The sequence below is a fragment of the Phalacrocorax aristotelis genome, chromosome 3 (genome assembly GCF_949628215.1).
Source record: "Phalacrocorax aristotelis chromosome 3, bGulAri2.1, whole genome shotgun sequence".
Classification (NCBI taxonomy): domain Eukaryota; kingdom Metazoa; phylum Chordata; class Aves; order Suliformes; family Phalacrocoracidae; genus Phalacrocorax; species Phalacrocorax aristotelis.
The window spans coordinates 84,090,111-84,102,481 of NC_134278.1; the positions used below are offsets into that span (position 1 = coordinate 84,090,111).

The 12,371-nt window shown below is 42.0% G+C and overlaps 1 long non-coding RNA gene across 1 annotated transcript in view; it reads left to right on the forward strand.

Moving 5' to 3' along the window:
* Positions 1-12,371, forward strand: part of LOC142054968 (uncharacterized) — a 71,680-nt gene that overhangs the window by 27,400 nt on the left and 31,909 nt on the right. The window contains exons 8-12 of the long non-coding RNA XR_012659751.1: positions 2,472-2,588; positions 2,933-3,101; positions 5,328-5,466; positions 6,089-6,193; positions 11,183-11,288. This is a non-coding gene — a long non-coding RNA (uncharacterized LOC142054968). The remainder of the gene's footprint in view (positions 1-2,471; positions 2,589-2,932; positions 3,102-5,327; positions 5,467-6,088; positions 6,194-11,182; positions 11,289-12,371) is intronic.

Below are 12,371 nucleotides of genomic sequence, written 5' to 3' on the forward strand. Positions count from 1 at the left end.
GAAACCAAAAAACTGTGTCTCTTCACAGTTAGGCTATATCCTGAGTCAGACCAAAATGAATAGCTTTTAAATTCCTGGTGAACCAGAATTTCTGAGAATATTTTATTATGAATACACCAGAACATGTTGCTTCTAAAATAAAGCCTGTTTCCTGGGAGCTCCAGTTTCGTAGGCCTGCAGCAGTCCTCAAGGAATCAAGATGTATATGTTTTGCCACTAAGTGTATTTGAGATGTACCAGTTTATTTTTTGACGGAATTCATTGCCAGGCTTAGTGACAACATAGAATTCAAGATGGGCTCCTTCAGCACAGTAAATCTTTTTTTTTTTTTAAACTTTTCTCTTACCAAAAAAAAAAAGCTAATTCACCCCTCCTGGTGTGGCTGGACTTTGCTCCTGTATGTTTAAAGTCGCCAAGATGTTTGTTTAAATATTGTATTAGAATTTTTTAGTAACTTCAAGGCTTACACTGCAGCCTGTGTGTCTCATGCACGTCCTTTTGCTTGTGGGTTCACTGTTTTACAGTGACATGAACTAGTTCAGGTCTTGGAGAGATACTGTGAGAAACGGGATGGATTCTTCGTGTTCTCCCAAAAGGTTTGTAATGATAAGGAGAAACTTTCTTAGGAGAAAGACAGCATGCATGTGATGACAAGTATTTATTCCCATCGGGTAATTTGCAGAGAAGTGTATCAGGTGTTTAGGTGCATGAGTTAAGATCAGGCTTTTATGTGGGTCTTACTATGATACTCTTGGATGAAGCTCTTTGAGAGCAGTTCTAGAAAGCTGCTCTTGCATTCCTTAGCATCTGAATGACAGTTATATACCATGTGTACAAGGTGGCTAATGACTGCTTTTGCCAGATTTTTATAATTTGTGGCTATTTTGACCAACTGATGTTTTTTGACCATCTGTGTGAAGACAGGAAAGGCTGCTAGTGGTCTGACTTTTCCCATGATTACTTTCAGCAACCCAAGAGGACCCGGCTTTGTGCTCTGTTGGGTTATGAGCATAGCATAGTCACCCTGCCAGGAACGGCGGCGGCAGCCTCACCACAGGGCAGCGCGGGAGGAAACGCAGAACAATCAGCAGGGAAATCAAACCCAAAATAAGAAGCTGGCCTTCACAAAAGAAAGGTCACTGCTTGAAAGCCACTATTTGAGAGCAGGGGTGTTGAAAAAGAGTGAGCAAAGAAGACTCAATGCCCCTGTGGTTTCAAAGAATTTCTTTTTGTAAGTGAAACAATGCAGGAAAACAGTGCAAATACTTGCAGTGCTTTCGAGGCAGTAGATTAATTTTTTTTTTTCTTATAGAAAGTAAATTGAAACTGCTTCCATAAACAATAAGCATTGGCTACAGAAGAAAGTGTGAGCTTTTGCAGAGGTTTAAAAATAACAAAAAGTAAGGAGGGTATTGGCAAAGTGTTGTTTTCTCAGAATAGTAGGGAAAATGTGATGCAGCCTCAACATTTGAAGGAAGAGAAAGGCTAAGAAAGCAGATTGGGAGACATAACGTGGTAAACTTCAAATCTGCCAAATTTTGTTTTAGAAGCTAGTGTTTGATGGGTTACCTCATGATGGGAAGAGTGAAATGAATTGCAGACTTTGCCAAGTCTTTCCCCAAACATTTAAAATCTTTCAAAATATTGTTCTCCAGTAGACCAGTTTATTCCAACAAATTATACTGCCATGTACTCTGTCCCAATTCAGTTTGGTGCTTAAGGCCATCCATACTGAATATTCATGAATTCCAGGCAAAAATCATGGTTTGCTGTGTTCATGCAGTACCTGGCACAGGGTGCAAGAGCAGACCACAAATAAAAACCACCCCAAACCCCAATGCATTACCCTTGGAAGCTTCGACTTTTGAAAGGCGTGTATTTAATTTTTTTTTTTAGTGCTAGATAAAGCAATGTGGTGGTATTACGGCAGCTGCAGTTCTGATGCCAGAGAGGGCTCTTGTACTGGTAAAGCTTACTTGATTTTTCTGAATGAAAATAAACTGCGCAGTATGCCCCAGTATATACCAGTAAAACACTGGATGCAGTGAAGAGGATTTGGTGCTCTAAAGCAGCAATTTTTTTATTGTAGTGTAGGTGAGCCTTCAATGAGCCAATAGTCACAAAAATGTCAATATTACAGCAAAAGGCCTTTATCAGATGTTGAGAAAAAAGAGACACTGATATTTTTGTGCTGGCTATCTGTGTTGATAAATGCAAGTTTAATTACTCTGTATAGCTTTCATTTGGACTAAGTGGCTGTATGTTTATTTCCTTCTTCCATTAGAAATACAACATTGCTGAGAAATAGTTGAAGTTTATAGGTACTTCAATAGTAGTGTCCATCTTCCCCGTGCCTTTGTGGTTGTGTGTCTGCTTGTACATTTTAATTGTCCTTTGGCTTTTGCAATTGAACTTCTCTAAAGTTCAGAATGACTTAAAATGACTTTTGGGATATATGTTTTGTCTTGTAGGAAAACTGCTAGCCTGCACCAGCAAATACTTGCAGCAACTGTCCATCTGAACCTACTCAATTGGACTTTAAGCAGAGCAGGGCCTTGGTTTCTTTAGGATAAACCTCAGGGAGCAAGGTAACTAATGGGATTCAGAGCCTCTTTCCTCCTGAGGGGATGTTACACTGCATAATCAGCTTGAATCCTGGCCCTGACTGGTCACCTGGGCTCAGCAGCCCTCAAATTCAGGATCAGACCCTTTGGGTGACTTAGGTCAGCACAGAGGGCTCCCCCAGAGTCCCTCCCTTGGGTCTTTATGGATGGACACGCATCTGCAGCCACCTTCTTTGGGAAACAGCAGGGAAGTTGGACTCTGTAGCAGAATATTTGGGTAGAACTGCTCTATCAAAATTTGGGATTCAAGTGCAGTCTTCAATGGCAACGCTAACACAGTCTAAATGGCTCACTCCAATATCTTCCAGGCTGGTATGGCATCAAAGACTGCCCATGCTGATGGGTAGATGTGCGCAAGCCTCTGCTGACTGGAGCAGCAGTATCAACCCAGGACCAGATGAACACCTTCTCACAGCATGGGTGGAGACTGAAACAACCCCAACACATGGAAACAGTCATCTCCAGCTTAACAGCCAGGTAAATTGTGTGGAGGCTAATGAGTGTGTGCTTGATGTAACCAAAAGGCTTTCAAACCTTCAGGGCTAGTGCTTTTGCACTTTCAGAGCTACAATATTACTCAACTCTTTTCTCAGGCATATAATTGTCTCTCAGACAGATGATATACTCTTGGAGGTCTCTGACCACCATGCTATGTGCATTAGAAAACCTGGCAGGTAATCTGGCCAGTGTGAAGAGAGCTGCAAGTAGGTAGCCATCAAAAGAACAAGAGTGTTTTGGTAGTTTCTGAAGCCTGAGGAATAGGAAGGGGTCCCTCAGGTAAGCAAGGGCAAGCACAGTCATACAGAGGCCTGGCTGTTATGATTTCAGGTAGCTTTGGTGATTAACTGTGAAACTAAGATAAAAAGCACTGTACTGGAGACAAATAACTCCTAAGGCATGACCCAAGGCACCATGCCAGGCTAACACAGCCAGATTTGAAAGTATTCAGTGTTTTGTACATCATGATGGAAACTTTTGAAAAATAGACTCGCTCTTCAGTACACATAAGTGACACTCGGGGTTTTGTACATTGCCATGGTGCTAACCTGTGCTCCTCTCCTTACCTCCCTGCTTCTCTAGGCGTGACACTAGAACAGCAGTAGGGAGGAGCTGATTTGTCCTGGAGGGCTTGTGGCAGGCAACACGGCCTGCATGAATATCTCCGCAAGCAGTATCCAAGTTCCAGCAGGACCAAGGCCTGTGTGCAGCAGGACTGCTGGACAGGGCCTTTCAAAAACATCAGAGTAATGATTGAAACACAGTGGTGTCAGCTTTGACAACAGCAATGATTTCCAACCATTTCTTCTGTCTACACTTCCAATGCTTAATCAGTCTAATTACTGCTGGGCCCTTTCCCATCATGTTGTGAAATGTTTCAGAGGTTAAAGGAGAGGGGAGAAAAATAAAAGTCAAACTGTGGTCTAGACCTCAGGAGGAAGAAGGCATCTGTCAGGAAAAGCTCTTACCAGAAATGGTATAAAGAATCCTTTTTTACTAAATCTTTCAAGTCTGTAGCTAGTTCAAAGACACCTCACAGTCCTTGTTAGAAGAGCGAAAGAACAACTGAAAAGCCCTCAGCCTAACTAATTAAAAGCAGTAGCTTTGTGTGCTGTGGTGTGGCAGGCATTCGTATGTTGGATTTCTTTTTCTTTGCATCTACCAATGGTAGAGTAAATTTCCTTCCAAGGCGATAATTCTGCCCCTGTATTGAAATGTGAACAAAAGGAAACCTTCTCCATTGGATTTGGATTTATTCCCATCATTTGTAAACAGTGTTAACATAAAGATAACACATGCAATGAGTGTGTCATGAGTTATCATGAGTAATAAAAGACCTTAATGCAGTTGGAAGGCAGTTTGCTCTTCAGCAGACTGGGGTTTCTTTCTTGACTGTGTATTCTTGAAGTATGTGAGAGCAGAAAGGAGTTAAAATAGCATTGCAGCACCCTGCACAGAAAATACCCAGGGAAGTGAAACACAGCTGAATTGAGGCACTCACCTGCAACACAACTTAGAGCATCAGTTAAGTGAACCGGGAGCATTGCAGCAGCCCTTCCGTTTAGCAAATAGAGTAATAACATCTATCACTATCAACATTTTCTTGACAAGTGAGATAGGATTGGGGACGATAACATGCAGAGCTTGACACTTCTTACAGCCAGGTCTCCTGCTGAGCCATAGCTGATGTGATGCCTGCCCTGGGATGGCCATTGCTTGCTGATTTCAGGGAAAACTAAATTGTGTATAGCCACACTGCAAAACCACTAGCTTAGATCCCACTGAAACATGGCTTTGGTTCTCAGGTATTTCTCTCCCGCCCACCCATTGTATCATTTCTGCAGGGGATTCATTATGGATTAATTAATTTTATCTTTTCTAAGGAATATCAGTTGACATTCACAGCCTCTCCAGTGCTCCCCAAGCTTTGTATCAGACCTGAACAGTCATTTGCACTGCTTGAATCTGGCCTGTGCTTTAGCTTAAGGGAAAACCTACACATTACTCAAGTTTTGGAGAAAAAGACTGATGTGTTCAGCTGTAAATTTTTCTTGTGTTGTATGTCTTCAAGGTTGATTCGTATTATACTTTGCAAATGACAAAACAATATTGCTATTTCTTAAAAACAATAGTGCTCTCATAATTTTGATGGAAAAAGTGTTGCAGGGTTGATGATTACTAAATAAACTCCCATGTTTTCCCCAGGGCTTGGGCAGAGTGAGGTGGAGCTTGGTGGTGGAGTCTCCTTGATTGTTCCATGGATATCTGCATCTGCAGCACCTGGGGTCCATGGCAAAACTCTTTCCTCCAGAGGCCAAGAGCTGAGTCTACAGTTTCAAGCAGGGTAATCACCTTTCCAAGGCAATAATGAGTACTTCCCAAAAGCAGATGGCTCAGAAGCAGTGATAAGAATGTGGTTAAAAGTTTGGCCCATGAATCTAGCTTCTGATTATGGCAGGGAAAAGACACCTTTTGATAAAAGACTGGTCAGACACTTTGTGTTTTGTATGATTCATGTTTGTCTGTGTTCCCAACCTAACCACCCCTTGCACTATCACAGACAGGCAAAAAGATATATAGGAGATAAATTATGCTTATTCACGGAGAACCATATTTTTAGGCTGTTTAAAATGCAGAGGGTATGTTCTAAGGTCTGAAAACACAAGGTCAGAAACCAAAAGCTCCAGAGTTTGTACTGCAGTTATCTGCAGTGCTGATTTCTTCTACGCTTTAACTGTGCCCTGGGGTACTAAGCAGGCATGTTACAAAGAGCAGAAGAAGCAGATCTGAGTAAGATGTGTTGGGTACAGTACAACACGAGAGCTTTTTTGCAGCCTGCAAATGCTGGCCTTGCACTACAAACTGGTCTGCTGTTGCCATCTGCTGGAAATATCCTCATGAAGTTAAACATGGTGAAGTATCCTTTCCTATTACAGAAATGTGTCTTTTTGTGCTTTTTAAGACAGGCTTTTTCCCTTTGGACCTATGTGATCTGCCAAAGAACTACATATGCTCCAGACATACATACACATGTATGCTGAACACATGGTGTGGAGCACCACAGCTTTGAGGTCAGTCTGACTTCTCACATACTCTTACTCCACTCTGTACATTAAAACACCTTCAACGAAGACCAAGGTAAGAACAAAACCATTCCTCCCTGAAATAACTGCTATTGGAGAAACAAAAAATTAACCTTCCAAAGGAAATCACCCATCCTCTCTCTTGCAAATTTTCCATTCCCCTCATTGCTGTATTATGCCCAGAGGCTTGTTACCTGAGCTGCACAATGCCCATTCTGCACATGTTCACACAGAGGCTACACAAACTTCTTCATGAGGAGACCGAAGGATCCTGCCCATTGCAGCATATTAAATCTAGAATTTATTTCTATTACTACACTGTTTTCACTTCTTAGACTGTCATGCCTGGAGAAATAGTTTTGCAGCCCACTTCTATGGTATTTTTAGAGGCATCGGATATAATTTTCTTCTCCCTTGGATAGCTTTTACTTGTAGTAGGAGCCTTCAGAAACCCTTTTATTTTCTTAAAGATCTTGTGGCTAATTGTTCTGTAAAATGTAAGACCACATAATATTGTGGGACAGGCAAAATCTCATCTTGCTTGCAAGCAGGCTTAAGATAGACAGGTTGCTGGTTGCCACAGGCATTCTTAACACCATGTCATCAGGCCCCAATCTAATCTATGAGGTGTAATTGCCATGGTGTTAAATCCATTGCTGGTGGCTGATCACCTCCAGTTTGAAGGATTGCATGAATCTGAGCTGGTGCTAACAAAGGCAGGAAGGTTTTACAAAATGTCTCTGCTGTTGACAGGGTTTTAAAGCCTCGTACTTGAAGTTAGAAGTCAATGGGGTCTTGAATCCACTCACACCAAAACTAAGAATAACAGGACCTGTGACTGCTCTGTCTCTAAGGTTCACTTACACTACATATAAACTGCCCTGTAATGTGCCTTTGAATTCCAGAACAAGGGATATTTAAGGCTGAGACCCTGGCTGGAGGTCCTGTGGACTTTTTCAGGCAGCATAGGGAATCGTTGCTGCTGCTTTGCTGTGTGGAGAAGGCAAGTTAGCCCAGACCCAAGACAGTATTGACTATGTTCATTGGCCTCTAGTTGGCTCAGTGTGGGAACAGAGCCAACTTGTACCTTTACAAGCACACTATCTGAACAACTTCTATTAACCTTCACTGGCAGAGCTAAGCATCTTTTATAATGCTGATCCAGTGATTTCAAACTAACGTATACAGACCCCAAGCATCTGCTGTGACTTCTAGGACTTTTTGTATGAAATAGCAGAGACTCTGCAACCTCTCTGTGCTACGACCTTCTTTTGATCCCCATTCCTTTTTTCTCTTTTACTGCTGCTTTTTCTGTAGATATCAAACACTGCATCAACACTTTTGTTATTTGATCCTGCCAAGAAAGCTAATGAATGGGTACTTGCTGCTCAGTTCAGAAGAGCCTGTGACCTGCTTTTACCTTCCATGCAAGGAGTATTTTAATCAATTATCCATCCAAAGAGCTCTTGAACTACATCTTCAGTGTATACGTATTTCTCCTCAGATGCTTATTTTGACATAGCTAAGATGCATAGAGAAGGCTTAGAAGTATCAGCCCGTCTGCTATTTTCAAGCTCCTACTTTGTGCTGGGATAACAATGTGTTCTAATGAATTCTGACAGGCTTTCAAACATCTTTACAAGTAGGTCTGTTTCTTCTGCTTAAAGGTTAAAGGAGGCTTTCAAAAGTACTCCTAGCATGGAATTACTTAACTGTTTAAGTGGAAAGTGGTCTGCCAGCTTCAATGAGTGGAAAGTCCCTCAGGAGTTCATTGCACCACTGTTAAAGCTCACTGCTAAAATCTTGGTGCTTCGTGTTTGCTGAATATGAACGGACAGTCTAAAAACATCCTTAGAGCTGATCCTTAGCGCCTGCTTTGATATATCAGGCCATTACTGCAAAGATAGCAGCTGGTACAAATCTACAAGGGCAAATTAACACCGGATAGACTGTAGAAGGAATAGTTCTTTCCCCAGAACTATTGTCTGCACTGAATTATCCAACTAGATTTGTCATATGTATGACAAAATATATATATATATATATAAAAAATGTATATATAAACCCTACCTGGTGTCTTGATCCCATTGTGGCAAATCTAACTGTTCTTGTACATAGCAATAGCAATAAATCCATAAGCGAGGGTCTAAGTATGTAATATCATTTCCACTTACTAAGATGTAGCTGTCTTATCAAGCCAGCTGCTCAGAGAGACACCACATAGCTAAATAAAAAAAATTCATGAGGAATTCACTAGGTCTGTACTTTAAGCATGCCAGTTTCATTGCCTGATATCCTTTAATTCTGTTATGATGGACAAGAGCTTCTGTGTGCACTATTTCCACTAAATCTGCTCATGTCTACTCCTACAACTAATTGTTTTGGTTGTCTCAGATGACCCCTGAGAAGATAAAATCTTTGTACCCAGATGTAAGAATTTGATTCTTCACAAAACACATCTATCCTCTAAAAGATGAGGATGGAAAAGGGTAAATAATCATAGTTTTGTACCTCCAAAAATGCAATGCCCCCACCCCAACAAAACCCTACTTTCCAGCCTGGCCATGCTGGCCCAGCTAGATGAAAGAGCTGCAGACTTGATGTTTCTTGGCAGGTTCCAATTACCGGACATTTTTGCACTGAAAATCATGGTGATTGAGGTGTGCTGGTATAAAACAGCTTGCAATGGGTCAGTAAACTGTTGCAAGTTGGCATTTGCTACTAAGATTTGATCCAAAGTCCACGGACTACCTGACACAATGCAGTTGTTCAAGGGGATCATGATTCATGTGACATAAGCAATATAGCTAAATAAAACTTCTAATGTGCTTCTATTCTGGACTTTGTATGCAAAACTGTCTGGACTATGTATCCAAAAAATCCACCCAGAATCTGGTGACTCCTAGTATGTACTTCAACACAGGTCAAGTAAGAAACATGCACTGGGCTGTAGGAATATAATTCTCCATGGAATCTGCCCCACCAAAAAGTGCAGGGATCAGTCACCTTCTCTTCTCCCTTGTCCTTCCTGAGCCTCAAATATATAGGGTATTTGGAAATATCTGCTAGTTGTTTTAGTTGTGTCCTATTCTGTTTAAGCTTTTGATTACCGTGTGTAAGACTTGGACAAATTGGCTGCTGTTTTGTCTTGTGATTTTTAAGGATGCATCCATAATAATATTTCATGTGGAAGTTGTATCAGTGATATTCTTAAGGCATGTCCTCAGTGTGTCTCTTACTATCTTGCCATTTGTGATGCCCAAGGCTGGCTTATCCTAGTTAGATTTCTGATGCAGAGGAGCTGAATTGCCAACTCATATGGAACTTTGCACTCACTGTGGAGAGACTTATCCTATAAAATTTCTGCTATAGGTTTCTGTGGCTCTGCTCTGTAAAGAATGACATGGCCCAATTTTGGCATTTCTTATCTCTCTTATAGTGTAAAAATACTACTTTCAATACTACTTAATATTATTTTAAAAGATTGCTTTTAAAATTTAAAAGGTGTCTAAAATCATGCCTGAAAGGAAGGAAGAAAAGGGCAAGCACATATGACAATGCTCCCTCTTTGTATAATTATTTTTCATCCAAGAATTTCCTGATGGGGATGTAGTATTAAGTATTTAGTGACCCTCAGAGGATTTCCTCTCCATGTGTTTTTGAGCCTTCCCTGGAGCCTATGTAAGCTGTTTGTGACCACACCACCCTCTAGCAATGACCTTCTTAGGCCTCCAAACCATTTCACGAATGTCTCCTTTTGTTGTTTTGAACTCTGATACCTTGATTTGCTAGCCCTTGTTTTTACACTAGCAATGATGGTGAGCCTCTTGGCTTTCTTCTTTCTTCCTTTACTCAGCTGGTTACTTTTAGGCTACCACCATATATGTTGTCTTCTCAATGATGGTGAAATCAACCTGTTACGGTATCTGTGGAAAGCTGAGCATCATGGTGGTGAGCAGAGCAAATGCTTTCAACTGTATTTTATCATTTTCCACTGACATTTGCCAGTCCCCTTCTTTGCCTAAGTTCCTGGAAACCTTGTAGTTGTCCTGTGGAGCCACTAGTAACCTCACCAAGGAATGGTGGTAGGCACCTGCTTTACCTAAATTGTTGGCTATGGTTGTCATAATTTTTGTCTGCACGCTTAGCCTTAGCCAGCATGCTTCTGATGATTCTGTTCCCCTGCACTGAAATTTTGTAGTTTGCAATTACCACTGGAAAACTCTTGCAATGTAAAATTCTTCCTTCATGCGTTTGCATCTCTGCAAAGCAAACAGTAAAGAAGAGGCATCTCTCCCACAGATGACTTCTCATCCTTTACAGCATCAGAGGCACCAATCTGTTTGTGTGCCCAGCTCTGTCAAGTTCCGTGGGAGCCAAGTTAGGTGCCTAAATACAGTTGAAAAACTATATGCAAGCTCTGCGTGACAGTGATGGCTTCTTCCCAGCGTGTGTGTAGCTGCTAGCACAGCAGAGCTGGATTTCCTCTGGGGCAGCCAGGCACCAGTGGAAGAAAAAAAATCCCTCCCCAGCTGGAGCAAAGGCTGCTGCAGCTTGTGTAACCTGTCACGTAGAGTGTGTGGCAGGAAGGCCCTTTCCAGCAAGGGCTAATAGCACTAAAATATCTCTTGCAAGAAAACCAAAACAATGGAAAAGCAAAGTAACCTTCAGCTCTCCTGGAAGATTTGGGAATGAAATGGAGGAGGAGCAGTGCTGGCTTAGTGCCACAGCTTTGCATGCAGTGGGGATGGAGAAGCTGTGGTGATGTGTCTCCTTGGCTGATGCCTTAAATATAAGACACTTTTTTGTTCTTGGTTGTTGGGGTTTTTTTATACATTACATAAAAGTTCCCCTTAGAAGGCCAAAGGCAGCTGTTTTCTTAGGACAAGGAAGTCAGGAAGAGGCAAAGCAGGCAAAAACATCAGATAAGTCTGGATAAAAAACTTGGCTAACCTATTTTTCCCCCTTCTTAAACAGCCATGTTTGAAGCACTCTGCAAAGCACTGTCTGGAAGGAAAAGTAGAGCCAACCAGTGAAAAATTATATCTACGCTCCAGTGAGGACCACTGCTCTTGCTGCCTTGGTATGGAAACCTGAGTCTCAATCCCTGTGGTGGGAGTCTCTCTCCTCTCATCCAGACAGGCAAAAGGTCTAAAAATGCTCAGCCCCTGCCAGCTCTTAACACAGCACCTGGTTCTTGGCAAAACAGGGCTTGTGATAAATCTTGGGTGCAGGGAGAGGGCTAGCCACTGTCACCTGCAGAGAGGGTCCAGTTGCCAAACGGCGCGGCAGGGACTTCATCCCTGCCTTGGGCTCTGCGTGAACCCCTGGTGCTGGACACCTGCCTTTGCGTTTCCCTCTGGGCATCCTGGAGGAGAGCCAGGTCCACGCAAAGCTCCAGGGCTTGCGGGATTTGGGGTTTTGCAGTTGTAGTGCCTTGTCACAAGGTGGCAGGGACGTGACACTTTCTGGCAGGCTCCTGCTCATCCTGCCACAGACACGCTCTTCAAAGCCTCACTGCTTTTCTCCTTGTTATCTAAAAATATATGGAGTTATCAGCAATCCTCTGTAATTTTCTTTGAAACTGTTCTTGGAAAAGGTCAAAGAGAGGGTAATCAGTTATTTCAAAACTTAAATATTTTTTTTATTTGCACTAAAAAAAACCCTGCTTTGCATTCTTCTGCCTGAAGGTGATGTGGGGAAGTGAGGAAGGGGGCTGGCCTGAGTCAGCCTGTGCTGAGGCTCAGCTCTGGCTGCTGCTGTTTTTGTAGGAAATACAAAAGCTCTGATGATTAAAAAGCAGGCAGCTCTTCTGTCCTGAGTCACAGGGATGATTTCTCCTTAAATGACTGAAAATGGGAAATCATTCTTATAACTTAAAAAGAAATATATATGTACACACACACACATATATGTGTAGGCATATATATATTTCCTTTAATGCAAAAGAATGTCTCAGGAATATTTTGTTAGCTCTGGCTTCCTACAGTGGATGCTCAGCTTTGGGCTTCTGGAAGGAAATGTTTGTGCATGTATAGGACCAATTTATTTCTTTTCATGTGCTTCCCAGTTATCTTTTACCTTTTCACATGTCGGGAGTTTTTGTCATTTTACTGCTATGCTATCTCAAGGATGTTGCAGCCTACCATGGCAGGGAGTGAAATCT